The sequence below is a fragment of the Zalophus californianus genome, chromosome 1 (assembly GCF_009762305.2).
Source record: "Zalophus californianus isolate mZalCal1 chromosome 1, mZalCal1.pri.v2, whole genome shotgun sequence".
In the NCBI taxonomy this organism is placed as follows: Eukaryota; Metazoa; Chordata; class Mammalia; order Carnivora; family Otariidae; genus Zalophus; species Zalophus californianus.
This window is the reverse complement of record NC_045595.1, coordinates 4,799,708-4,811,778: the sequence shown is the minus strand read 5'-3', so window position 1 is coordinate 4,811,778 and position 12,071 is coordinate 4,799,708. Positions and strand designations below refer to the sequence as shown.

The 12,071-nt window shown below is 42.0% G+C and overlaps 1 non-coding gene across 1 annotated transcript; it reads right to left on the bottom strand.

Annotated features, from left to right (window-relative positions):
* Positions 1-5,755: 5,755 nt before the first annotated feature.
* Positions 5,756-5,862, bottom strand: LOC113919027. Its single transcript, XR_003518772.1, has one exon. It is a non-coding gene; the product is annotated as a U6 spliceosomal RNA (small nuclear RNA).
* Positions 5,863-12,071: the final 6,209 nt, after the last annotated feature.

The following is a 12,071-nucleotide window of genomic DNA, read 5'->3' as shown; positions in this document are numbered from 1 at the left end:
AACTGAAGCAAGACTAGACAGTTTGACAATAACAGTTGTAGACTTTAATACACCACTCTCAATAATGACTATAACAATCAGATAGATCAATAAGGAAACAGAAGATTTGAACAACACAATCAACCAATTGGACCTCACAGATATACAGAGCACTTGGTTTAACACTAGCAGAATACATATCCTTCTCAAGTGCATTCAACATTACTCAGGATAGACCATATGTTGTGCCACAAAAGAAGTCTTAATAAATTTTTAAAGATTGAATCCATATACAGCATTTTTTCTAATCACAAGGGAGTAAAACCAGAAATGAATAACTGAAGGAAAACTGGAAATTTCACAAATATGTAGACATCAAGCAGCACAATTTTAAACAACTAATGTGTCAAAGAAGAAATCATAAGAGAAGTTAGAAAATATCTTAAAATGAATGAATTAATAAATGAATGTTTTAATTAAACACAACATACCAAAATGAATAAGATGCAGCAAAAGCAGTATTAAGAGGGAAATTTATAGATGTAAATGCATATATTTAAAAAAAGATCTCAAATCAATAACTTCACTGCATACCTTGAGGAACTAGAAAAGGAATGTCAAGTTACAATGAGAACCACAGAATAAAGGGCAAAATAAAGGTTAGGGCAGACATAAATAAAATAGAGAATAGAAAAACAACAGAGAGAATCAATAAAACCAAAAATTTATTATTTGAAAGAGTCAGCAAAATTGACATTTAGCTAGATTGATGGGAAAGAGAGAGAGACAGAGACAGAAGAGAAACTCAAATTTCCAAAATTAGAAATGAATGTGGGGGCATTACTACTGAATCTACAAAAATAAAAAGTATTGTAAGGGAACACTATGAAAAATTCTACACTAACAAATTAGATAACCTAGATTAAATGCATAGATTTTTAGAAATATATAACCCGCCAAAATTGACTCAAGATGAAAAAGAACATCTGAGTAGAACTGTAACAACTAAGGAGGTTAAACCACTAATCATAAACCTACCAACAAAGAAAAGCCCAGAACTAGATGATTTCAATGGTGAATTCTACCAAACATTTAATGAAGAGTAAGCACCAATCTCTCTCAAATTCCTCCAAAAAAATTTGAAAAGGAGAAAATACTTCTGAGAACAGCCTTACCTTGCTACCCAAACCAAACAATGGCATCACAAGAAAAAAGAACTACAGAACAATATCCCTTATGAATATAGATGTAAAAATTCACAACAAAATACTAGCAAACCAAAGCTGGCAGCATGTTAAAAGGATTACATACCCATGACCAAATGGGATTTATTTCCAGAATGCAAGAATGGTTCAACATGCAAAAATCAATCCATGTAATATACCAAATTGATAAAATGAAGGGGGAAAACACATTATCATTCCAAGTGATGCCAAAAAAGCTTTTGACAAAATCCAGCACCCTGTCGTGACAAAAACATTCAATAAACAAGGACTACAAGAACTTCCTTAATGTAATAAAGACTACCTATGAGAAACCCACAGCTAATATCATACTTGAACATGAAAGACCAGGAATAAGACAAGGATGCCTACTTCTGCCTGTTCTATTAAACATAGTACTGGAAGTTCCAGCCAGAGCAATGAGGCAAGAAAAAACAAAAGACTGCAGACTCAAAACTTTGAAACAAGAATGTGTCATCTGTAAGAGCCACAGTGCACTGCAGGAAGAAGGGAGGAGGCTGCCCTCCCACTAGGAATCTGGGAACCTCACACGTCAGTTTTTTTTAACCAAAACTAGAGGTTGTTTATCCCCAAAGACTCAATATTCCCCCTCAACATTCTTTCTCAGATTTGCTTTGCGGCCCATAGGAAGAGGTGAGCCTTATACTGGCAGGTCAGCTTCAAAGCCTATTACATTTGAAAAAGATTGAAACATGAATTTTGGGGGGGAGGGAGAGGTTTGGTATTCATTCAGAAAAACAAAGGTGTATGTGACACTGAGGATCCAAACACAGGTCATGAAGTGATATCAGAGAAGTAAAATATTAATGATCGGTTCATTAGCTGAAACCTTTAGGTTTAAGACAGGTAACATGAAATTCTGCTGATTATGGAGAAACTAATTATGGTCATTGAATCCTGCCTTGGAGCTATGGAAATTCACACGTTTATAGCTACTACCAATTGTGCTGTTAATATGCCTTTTCCACCGTTCTTCACTATATTGTTTCCTAGGGCCACCATGACAAAACACCACAAATTCGGTGGCTTAAAACAATGGAGATTTATTGTCTCACAGTTATAGACGCCAGAAGTCCAATACCTAAGTGTCAGCAGGGCCATACTCCCTGTGAAGACTGTAGGGAAAGAGCTTGCCTGGTTTCTTCCAGCTTCTGGTGGCAATCTTCAGTGTCTTTTAACTTTTAGGTGCCTCCCTCCAATCTCTGGCTTTCTTTACATGTGTGTATGTCTGTATTTTGGGAAAACTCAGTTTTCCTCAGTTTTCTCCTTTACTCAGGCTCAAGGGAAGGTGGAGGCTCAAAGTTTTCAACTGCACCTGCCAGGGGACTTGCATTACTACTCATTCCCCATTAGGACCCCAACTTTGATGTTGGAAACTTGCTTCAATAGCAAAAACAACCTTCACTGAAATTCTGCAACCCTTACCATTATGTTGTGAGTCTGGTGCCCACCTCTGCCTGACCTTCGCTGCAGGCGAGGACCTTTGTAGATGTTGCCAAGGGAGCGCCCAGACTCTTGCACTACACACTGAATTGGTTATTAATATATGAGCCAGTTCTTCTCTCTCTTCAAAACACCAGTATTGCTCAGCAGTAACCACTCAATTCCACAGTCTTTTTAGTTATTTTTCACCCTAATTCTCAAACACCAGGGATATGGCACAAACGAGTGCATCTCCTTCCTCCTGTATCCCATCCCAGTTCATCACTAAAGAAAGTATTAACACACTGCCTTAGGCTTGGGGACGGGGTGCTCAATAATCCCTGTATCACCAAGGTTGGGGTTCTCACTGACATCTGACCTATGAGGGACCCTATTCCAAAATCTCTTTCAGAGTCCTTCCCCAGGACTCTTTTTGACATCCAACGTTTTAGGTTGGGTTTCCTAAAACCATTTGTGTGTGTGGTTTACTGAAGGAGGTCTCTCAGAAGAAACCTGTAGAAGAGTGAAGGATGAAGAATAGGGCGGGAGAAGAAGCTAGCCATGTCGATGTGATTGCAAGAGAAGAGAAACTGCCTCCACTTGATCTCATACGGAGCTCTGGAGCATGACCAGCATCACAAAAACTTTCCTGCCCAGAGACACAAGAAGTGTGAGCTGTTATAACCCTAAATCATTCAGTCATTGGCCAAGGCTACTCCCAGCGTGGGGTGATAACAACTTCCATAGCATCCTCAAGCAAAGTAACATCTGTCAGACAAGATCACTCTGTTCGAGAAATAGAATACAAGAATGAGTCATGAGCAGCCAACACCCCACAACAGCTGGAGGTTGGGTGTCATGGCCTAGCAAAGAGGATCTGGTTGGAGGCCCCCAGAGCACCTGATGCTCCTTGCTTATCACCCACTGGAACATAAATTCCATAGAGCAGAAACTTGGTTTTCTTTACCATTGTATCCCCAGTGCCTCTAAGAGTGTCTGGCACAGAGTAAGTGCTCATTAAATAATTATCAAATAGATATCAATCAAGTTATTGATTGAATGCTCCCTAAGACTAGATCCATCAGGCATGCCCTGACTCAGAGGGACTCCTTGCTTTCTATTCCTTGGCCCTGAGAAGAAGTAAACAAATGAGGGATTAAGTAGAGAACACTTAGTAACACTAAAAGCATGAACCATGAAAGAGGAATCCAGTGGACCATACAAAAATTAAAAATATTAGGGGCACCAGGGTGGCTCAGTCAGCTAAGCATCTGACTCTTGGTTTTTGGCTCAGGTCATGATTTCAGGGTCGTGAGATGGAGCCCTGTGTTGGGCTCCACACTGGCCTAGAGCCTACTTACAATTCTCTCTCTCCCTCTCCCTCTGCCCCTCCCCCCACTCCCACGCAGGTGCTTGCTCTCTCTCTTTCTAAAAAATTAAGTAAGTAATTAAAAACATTTGCTTGGGACACCCGGTGGCTCAGTGGGTCAGGCACCTGCCTTCTGCTCCGGTCATGATCCCAGGGTCCATCAGGCTCTCTGCTCAGCCCAGAGCCTGCTTCTCCCTCTCCCTCCCTGCTCCCCCTGCTTGTGCTCATGCGCACTCTCTCTCTATCAAATAAATAAAATCTTAAACAAATAAATAAATAAATAAAAACATTTACTCCTCTAAGTATACAATTAAGAAAATTTTTTTAAAAATCACAGGAGTAAATATTTACATGTCTTATGCCATGCATCTAAAAAGGAATTTGTACCCAGAATATATCAAGAATTCGTACATCTCAAAAATTAGAAGATAAAACCTCAGCAAAGAAAGAAGGAAGGAAGTCAGGAAGGAAGGAAGGAAAGCAAGAAAGGAAGAAAGAAAGAGAGAAAGAAAGAAGAAAGAAAGAAAGAAAGAAAGAAAGAAAGAAAGAAAGAAAGAAAGCAAGCAAGCAGAGAGAAAGAAAGAAAGAGAAAATTGTCAAAAATTTGCATAGCTATGTCCAAGAGAAGATATATAGATGGCAAATGAACATATGAAAAGATATTCAACACTGGCTATTATATAAGACTGATGAATCACTGACCTCTACCTCTGAAACCAATAAGACATTAGATGTTAATTGAATTTAAACAAAAATTTTTTTAAAAACTTTGTGAAGTAACCATAAAGTTATCTGGAAGAATAAGAACCGGACACCATTCAGAAATATTTTTAAAATAAAAAATAATGAAGGAAGACTTTCTTTACCTGACATTATTTGCTCAGAAATAGATAAGAAATATAAGGGTAAGAATTTGGCATATGTTAGAACATGTAAAATCAATGAGGAAAAGAATGAATGATTTATATTTTAGAAAAACCCAAATCAAATACAGCCACATAGAAAGAAGAAAACAATAATTATGATCCTACCACCAAGAAATAATCACTCTCACATGTAGAGATACTATGTAGATGTAGATACTATGCCAATATTATGCAGATTAGCATAAAATAAAATCTTAATATATTTATTCTTTTTAAGACCACATTGTAATCAAGTATTTGTATAGCAAAATAAATTTCTACGATATCATTTGTAATACTTGCATAGTATTTCATGGCGAGAAATAGTTTATTTAACTGATCAACAATTTTTGTACTTTCAAGTAATTGAAAATTGTATAATTAAAAAAATCTTTGGGGACTACTTTTGTATTTAAATATTTTGATAATACTTTAACCATTTCCTTAGTATACATTTCTAGATCTACCACTGCTTCATAAAATATTATTAAGACTTTTGATATTCATTTCCAAATTGTCAAATGGAAAAGTTGTGCTGAGAATTTTCAAGAAGCCCAATCCTTAAAATGGGTATTACCATTATTCTTTACATTTGCCAGTTTGATACGCCTAACAGTATTTTACTTCTATTCTATCTTAATTTTTAATATATTCTTTGTCATTTGTATGAAATAAACTTTCCAAGACTTTTGTTTATATTTTTAGATTGGTATTTGCCTTTTACATTAAGGACATTAAAATGTTTGATATGTAATAAACTTCTATTGTGAATGTTAAAAAAAAGATGCTTAATATCACTAGTCATCACATTCATTTATTTGTCTATTTATTTATTCATAAATATGGAATGCTTTGCAAATTTGTGTGTCATCCCTGTGCAGGGGACACGCTAATCTTCCCTGTACCATTCCAATTTTAGTATATGTGCTGCCAAAGCAAGCACAGGGAAGTGTAAATTTAAATGACAGCAAATTATCGCTAGAATGGCTTAAACTAACATGACTACCCAGACCAAGTATTGTTGAGGATATGGAGCCATTGGAACTCAACATGGGATGGCCGCTTGGGGAAACGGTCGGCGATTCCTTATGAAGTTGAACATACTCCTAGCATACGACCTGCAGTCCCACTCCTATGAATTTACCCAAGAGAAATGATAACATGCCCACATAAAGACCCACACACAATGCTCGTAGCATTGTTATCCATCATAGCCCCAAACTGAAAACAACAGAAATGCCCATCAGCTGATGAATGCACAAATAAATGGAATACTACTCAGCAATAAATGGGCACAGAATATTGACACACATAACATTATGAATGAATCAAAAACATTATGCTAAGAGGAATATGCCAAGCACAAAAAGATTACATACTACATGATTCCATTTATATGAAATTGTAGAAAAAGCAAAACCAGAGTGGCAGAAAGTAGGTTGGTTGCCTAGGGATAGATTGGGAAGAGCAACTATAGAAGGGTCACAGGGTAACTTTCTAGGGCAACAGAAATGTTCTAGATCTCGACCATGGTATTATTATATGACCTTATGCATTTGATAAAACTCAGCACACTATGCACTTGAAATGGATGAATTTTATTGGGTAGAAATTATACCTCCATTAAAAATAAATCTTCACACTGATGGTGGCAAAGATGAAAAGGCAGAGCCTGGATCCAGTAAAGATGGCTTCGCTAAGCAGCTAAACCATGCCAGCAAACATTCAGTTCCAAATATCTTATTTTCAGAGGAAAGTACTTTTCTGAACAAAAGTAAACACTGTTGGTCAACTTTCCATTTCCTTGCCACTGAAAACGATCTTCAATGCAAGAGGGTGACCCTCCCACATCACAGGTCTGCTGCTGATCATATCTTGATCACACATATGGTGTAGTCACCTGTTCAGATTTTTCAAGGAACCTGGGGGTAGGCAGTCTAGCTTTTCACAGACCCAGAACACTGAACGTGAGACTTGGTCAAGTTGTTAGTTAAAACCACATTCGTTTCTCAGGGCAAGGTGGATGAACCCAGAGGACGTTATGCTAAGTGAAATAAGCCTGATGCAGAAAGACAATCACTGTATGGTCTCACTTATGTGTGGAATTTAAAAAGTCCCCACTCATATAATTAAAAAGTGGACCAGTGGCTGCCAAGTAAGTTCTGGGGGATTTAGTGTGCAGAATGATGGAAATAATGAGTAGCACTGTGTTGTATACTTAAAATTTGCTAAGGGGGACACCTGGGTGCCTCAGTGGGTTAAGCGGTTAAGCATCTGCCTTCAGCTTAGGTCCGGATCTCAGGGTCCTGGGACTGAGCCCCGTGTCAGGCTCTCTGCTCAGCGGGGAGCCTGCTTCTCCCTCTCCTTCTGTGCTCTCTCTCTCTCTCTCTCTCTCTCCCTCAAATAAATACAATCTTTCAAAAAAATTGCTAAGGGAATAGATCTTGAGTGTTCTCACCACAAAAATCCAACAAGATAGTAACTGTGAGGTGATGGACATGTTCATTAACTTGATGGCTGTGATCATTTCACAGTGCAAACATATATTAAATCATCCGTGTTAAAAAAAATCACATTGTACAACCTCAAATGCATACAATCTTTATTTGTCAATCATACCTCAATAAAGCTGGGGAAAAAAATAGAAATATTTAAAAACCACATTAGTTCCTGTTTCTCAGGCTTGAGCTTTGGCTTTCTGGTAGGCTGCCTGCAGAAATGATCCCCAGCCATTCCCCCCATCTCTGCAGATACGTGTCACTTCTCCCAGCAAGTCATGGAGTCAGTCTACTTCTCATTTCCTCGAATCTGGGTTGATCTTCGGATTTGCTTTCACCCAAAGAATACGGTGGAGTGACACCGGGCCACTTCCAGGCTGAGGTCCTGCAACCAGCAGCTTCCAGTTTTGCCTTCTTAGGATCTAGCCACCATATTAAGAAGGCTGGGATCATTTTGGAGGGCAGTTTGGCAGTTTCTCGCAAAGCTAAACATACTCTTACTATATGAGTCTGCAATCACACTCCCTGGCATTTACCCAAAGGAGGTGAAAAACTTACACCCGCACAGAAACCCGCACGCAGTTTTATTCATAATTGCCCAAATCTGGAAGCAAGTGTTCAGTACGTGAATGGACAAACTGCGGGACATCCAGACAATGGGATATTATTCAGCACTAAAAACAAATGAGCTCTCCACCCTGAAAAGATGAGGAGGAGGAAACATAAAGGCATATTACTGAGCGAAAGGAGCAATCTGAAAAGTCTACCTACGGAATGAGTGCAACTATCTGCAATTCTGGGAAAGACGAAGCTCAGGAGGAAAGTGATCAGACTTCCCGGCATCCAGATTGCCCCCACCCCCGGGGTGGGGGGGCGCCTCTCCTCCTTTCCCTCCCCTGCGGCTGTGGCTGTCCGAAGGGGAGTAATAAGGGAGGGAGAAAGTTAGCTGGCAAGGGGAGGGAGCCAGACTCTTGCTTAAGGTAGGGGAAGCTCTGATTTCAGAACTTCCTCAAACATCCCACACCACCCAGCGGAACTGGGGAGCGATCGATTGATGGAGCCCCCCTAATGTCCCAGTCCAGTAATTTCAGAGCAGCGTGGGGGGGGGGGGGGAAACCCAGGCATGTGATGCAAATGTGTGATCAAACTCAGGCACAGCCCCTCTGCCAACTTCTCTGCTAGGTGGATCTGCTATGGAAGATAAAAGTCACTGCACGACATGCTTTGCGGGACTGTGAGAAGTTTTTTAAAAATGACCCCTACTTAGCACAGGCATAAGCCCTCAATAACGACTGGGTGTTTGGGTTGGTTTTGTTTTCCTTTTTGTTACTACAAATCCCACCACATCGAATTGATGTGTGAACACCTGCGTTTGTGATGTGTGAGTGTGCCAATAAAATAAAATCCTTGAAGTACAGGGCTGGTAGAAAGGGACGGTGCATTTTGCCGCACCCACCCTTGCAAAAGGTTGGATCCATTTCACATCCCCTCTTCCAGGTGTGAGGATGCTTCTCAGCCACAGGCCAGCAACGCAGCAAATCACCCAGCGCTTTGATCTTTTACCAATTCATAGGTGAAAATGAAAATGTGTATTCCACGGCCTTTTAACGTCCAAATTCTTTTATTATGAAAAGAGAGCGTATCATACGATGCTATTTCAGGCGCATGTGTGTTTCTTTTTATACGCCGACTGTTTTTTCTGTTTCGTGTTTCTAGAGAATATTGGTCATTTCTTAAAAGACTTCACTTATATTTCATACCTTAAAGGCAGTCATCATCAATGATCAACCTTTCCTTTTTCACTCTTTTTCTCATCTTGCCTGTGTGTTGTGGGGGTATTCCTTTAAATTGCTATTTTTAATGGCGCGATTACTAATTTATATGTGAAACATTTCAGCACTCTCTTTTATATCTTCTTAGGTATTTTAAACGTGCTTAACACATCACTGCACCAGGATGAATCTTTATGAAATCACCACACTTTCGGTGTTTTTCTGGTTTCTTTTTTTTTCCTTTTTACACTTAAATCTTTGATCCAGCTGGAATTTACTATGGGTTTGGCCATCTCTTAAGCTTTTCTTAAGAAAAGCTTACATCAACCGCTGATTGATGTAATTTGCAATTTATTGCCCAGAGAGGTTGACACCCTTTTTCTGTGTTTATAAGTCCCTCGAATTCCTTTCTTCGTGAATTGTCCTTGTCCGTTCGTACCCTTGTGCGTTCTTCTAATGAGTATTTTGTGGGTGAAAATAACAAAATTGCAGGTGGGCCTTTATTGAGCACTTGCTGTGTGTGTGCTTGCACCATTCTATGGCCTTACACACATACCTTTCCTTTGAACCTCATCACAGCCCAGCCCACGTGATGGATGGGAATATTGATCTTAAAAGCTGATGATGGCACGAGTTTCCCAAAACCTCAAAGCTAAAATGTGACCTTCTGGAGACTGGAATCCAGGTGTGATGGGGGACTGCAGATTCCTCGTTACCTGACCACCCGCTGTAGCAATTAGTTCTACCGTGGCTATATGGAGATCGATCGGGAAGGGACACCAGTCGGATTGCAGGAAACCATCAAAAGTCCGTTGTGGGAGGGGCGCCTGGGTGGTTCAGTCGTTAAGCATCTGCCTTTGGCTCAGGTCATGATCCCAGGGTCCTGGTATCAAGCCCTGCATCGGGCTCCCTGCTCCTCGGGAAGCCTGCTTCTCCCTTTCCCTCTGCCGCTCCCTCTGCTTGCGCTCTCTTGCTCTCTCTCTCTGTCAAATAATTAAATAAAATCTTAAAAAAAAAAAAGTCCGTTGTGGGGAACATGACACAATGGGGACTGGAGGTTCTGGAGATTGGGTTAATGGCTGGGGCTAGACTTTAGAACCCGGCGGGGGTGTCATACAATAAGAAAGAAGGATGAGAAAATTTCCTAGGATCATGCCACCGCTTTCAGGAGAGCTTGAGGTTGGGGAGCCCTTCGGGGTTGCCACCAGCTGAACCCACAGACATAATCCTAGGGCTTTAGGAAAGGAAATTTCTTCAGTAGTTGGTGGTCCCACGGTGCAAATGCCGATCACCCGCATCCCAAGGATTCTGAACGTGTTTGACTACCTTCTTTCTTTCCCCTTCCCCCTCTCCCATCTCCCCATCAGCCAACGTGGTCGGCTCAAGCTCTGAAATCTATCCCGCCCCCGTATCAGGTCTCCGTGACTCCTCACTTTGGAAGGAAATGTTCAAATTCCGGTGCCTACAGGTAAAGCTTCCTAGAACAGAGCCACGTGCACTTGTGAATTGCGTGGATAGCAGCTTTCCTGCCGCGCCAGCGCAGGCTTAGATAAGTATCTCACTAATACTGACAGCCCTCGGCACAATCCCACCAGCCCAGGTGATCTCTCTACACCCTGTAGCCAGCCATGCCTTTGTTAGTAGATTCTGTGGCACCGCAAATGGGGAGGCTTAAAACAACAGAAATTTATTCTGTTACGGTTCTAGAGACCAGATGTCTGAAATCAAGGTGTCCACAGGGCCTCGCTCCCTCCGAAGGCTTTAGGAAAGAATCCTTCCAGAGGCACCCGGGTGCCTCAGTCGACGAAGCGTCTGCCTTCGGCTCAGGTCCTTATCCCAGTGTCTTGGGATCTGGGATGGAGCTCTGCATCGCTTCGGGCTCCGAGCTCAGCGGGGAATCTGCTTCTCCCTCTCCCTCTGCAGCTCCCCCTGCTTGTGCACTCTCTCTCTCATAAAATAAATTTTAAAATCTTTAAAAAAAAAAAAAGAATCCTTCCTTGCCTCTTCCCGGTTTCTGGTGTTCTGAGCAATCCTTGGCATTTCTTGGCTTGTAGATGAATCCCTCTGATGTCCACCTCCATCTTCACATGGCCACCTTCCCTCTGCGTCTCTGTGTGTCCTCTCCTTTCCTTGCAAAATGCCATTCGTTGGATCTAGGACTGGAATCCAGTATGACCTCATCTAATTACAACCACGAAGACCCAGTTCCCGAGTGAGGTCACGAACCAACTGAGGTTCTAGGCAGACATGAATCTGGGCGGGCGGGGGGGGGCGGACACTATTCAACCCACTGCGGCCATCAGGAAAAGGGGGCCTCTGAGAGGAAGAGAAAGTTGAAGGGTGCTGTGGGGGGTTTATAAGAGCAGGCCAACAAAGTGACCGGCCATCTGCTTCTTCTCTTGGGCAGGTCAGTCACGTGGCCCCACAACGTCCCAGGGAGGCTGGGAAAGTGGAGAGAAGCACAAGGATATTTGGGGAGCCTCCCTGCCATCCCTGCCTGCTTGCTGTACCCCTAAAGCCCAGCGCAGCATCTGGTCCATAGGGGATGCTCAGTGAAGGTTTGTTGAATGAATGAATGAATGCATGAACACCACCAGGAAGGTGAGGGTAAGGAGTCAAATAGGAAGATTGAGGGGCCCAATGCAGCAGTTCGATCCCTGGCCCACTACCCCGCTGGGAGCTGGGGATGAGCAGAAGCTGGAGGGGATTTCCCTGCTCGGTGAACAGCTCAAATCCCTCCCCTTTGCCGGACATCCCCAGAGTGGGGTGGGGCGGGTCCCAGGCAGGTTTGGGCAGGCGGAGGCCTCCGAGCTGAGCGAGGGCTGACGTTTCCTGTTCTCCTGGCTCCGTGGCTCGCCCCGCGCCTGCCAGCAGAGGCAGGG